The sequence below is a fragment of the Myotis lucifugus genome, unplaced genomic scaffold (genome assembly GCF_000147115.1).
Source record: "Myotis lucifugus unplaced genomic scaffold, Myoluc2.0 scaffold_61, whole genome shotgun sequence".
Taxonomy (NCBI): Eukaryota; Metazoa; Chordata; class Mammalia; order Chiroptera; family Vespertilionidae; genus Myotis; species Myotis lucifugus.
The window spans coordinates 4,629,483-4,631,929 of NW_005871109.1; positions in this window are offsets into that span (position 1 = coordinate 4,629,483).

A 2,447-nucleotide genomic window follows, 5' to 3' on the forward strand; every position below is an offset into this window, starting at 1 on the left:
GACCCCCCACCCTGAAGGTGGGTGACCAGCCTGCAAACACCCATCAGCCCCTCCCCCAGGCTGGCCAGGCACCCCAGCGGAACCTCCACCCTGATCCCGGACACCCTTCAGGCAAACCAGCCGGCCCCCACCCATGCACCAGGCCTCTATCCTATATAATAAAAGGGTAATATGCAAACTGACCCTAACAGCAGAATGACTGGGAATGACTGGTCACTATGACACACACTGACCACCAGGGGGCAGACGCTTAATGCAGGAGCTGCCTCCTGGTCAGTGCGCTCCCACAGGGGGAACTCTGCTCAGCCACAAGCCAGGCTGACGGCTGCCAGTACAGCGGTGGTGGTAGGAGCCTCTCCCGCCTCCTCAGCAGCGCTAAGGATGTCCGACTGCAGCTTAGGCCTGCTCCCTGCTGGCAAGTGGACATCCCCTGAGGCTACTGGGCTGCCAGAGGGATATCTGACTGCCAGCTTGGGCCCGATCCCCCAGGGAGCGGGCCTAAACCAGCAGGTGGACATCCTCCGAGGGGTCCCAGACTGCAAGAGGGCATAGGCCGGGCTGAGGGATCTCCCCCCCCCCCAGTGCACAAATTTTTGTGCACCGGGCCTCTAGTGATTTTTAAAAAAATATATATTTTATTGATTTTTTTACAGAAAGGAAGGGAGAGGGATAGAGAGTTAGAAACATCGATGAGAGAGAAACATCGATCAGCCGCCTCCTACACACCCCCCACTGGGGATGTGCCCGCAACCAAGGTACATGCCCTTGACCGGAATCGAACCCGGGACCCTTCAGTCCACAGGCCGACGCTCTATCCACTGAGCCAAACCGGTCAGGGCTCTAGTGATTTTTATAAATGACTATATAGTTTTGCAATACACTTTTAAACAGTTGAATTTTTTTTCAGCCCTACTTAATATACAAATTTTTGTTCTGCATCACCCAGCAACTTAGAAAGAACTGTTAGAATCCAGGTCTTCTATCTGCTGTCTCATCATTGATGAGATTATTTTAAATTATAGATTTGGGAAAACCAAAGCAGCGGCTTAATCATTAAATAGCAGAGTTGTGGCATGGCCTCTTTAATTCAATCTCCAACCCACATTTCAGTAGAGGAGCTCTGTCAGGAAAGGAGTCAGGTCACTCGTTTTCTGAATTGTAGTTAAGGCTGGATATTATTTTCTGTATATTTTTTCCTGTTTCCCCACTCTTATCAGTTCTGGAAATGTTTTTCTTAGAACAAATAGTTATTAGGGCTTTGTTTCTCTGAAGCTCCCTTTTTGTGTGTGACTGTTTCAGGATGTTTTATGCTTTTTGTTTGAGGTCTGTTTTCTTTGAGAAAAAAAAAAGGTTTTGCATTTGCTAACCTCAGAAATTCCTCAGTGTAGCCTGCAGTTTGCATCTTTTGTGGTTGTAGTTTGGGGCTGGCTGTGACTTCTGGTTTACCAATTTTTATAATGAAATGATATGGGAAGCAACTTTCAGGATTTTTAAAGGCAGGAAGAGAGAGGAGGAAATGATTTAGAATTAATAATTATAAATCACGATTTATAGGCCTACCTCAGAGATACTGCGGGTTTGGTTCCAGAGCACCACAATAAAGTAAGTCATTTTCTGCTGGTAGAGGATCTTGCCTTTAATTTGAAAAACACACAACCTCAGTGAAGTACAGTAAAGTGAAGTACAATAAAATGAGGTATGCCTGTGTAAGTGAGTAAACCCAATTTAGAAAAAGCATGCACTTTTGTTATAATGCATTAGAATTACTTTCCAGGAATGTCAAAGGATTTGGTTCTCAGTTGTGTCATCGCTGATGCCCTTTTCTTTCTTTGTTTTTGTAGTTGTAAAATAATGGCCCTCTAACAATGTGTTAGTCTTGTTATAAATTTAGGGATTAAAGATAGTGCTTTACATAGTAGTTGCTTGATAAGATTTGTTGTATTAATTATGAAAAAATCAAGATTACCTATTCAGATTTTTAAATAATTGTATATTACCTCCTCTTTTTTATATATGGTATAATACTTAACTTTTTAGAATAAATAAGCCAAATTTCCACAGCTTTTCAAAGTACTAAGTGAAGAATGTAGGGGTCTGTAGCAGAGAGGAATGGCAAAGATTGTTTTTTCATACTCAATAAGCTGAGGGCCAGAGTCAGATTTATAGGTAAAATGGTGTGATGGGAAAGGCATTTTGTGTTGCACTCTGATTATTTTATAATTTTTAATTTATACAGGTAAATTTTATAATAGTTCAGATGAACCTGTACATTTTTTGTTTTTTAATGAATCTTGTTTTAGTTTATTTAAGCATTTCTATTAACTCAGGATCATAATCTCTTATTGAGAACAATAAGACAAATATTTAGAAGTATTATCTGCCAAACTGATATTCATCAGTTTTGCTTAACTTTGAGGTTTTGTTTGTCCCAATAATTTTTAATCCCT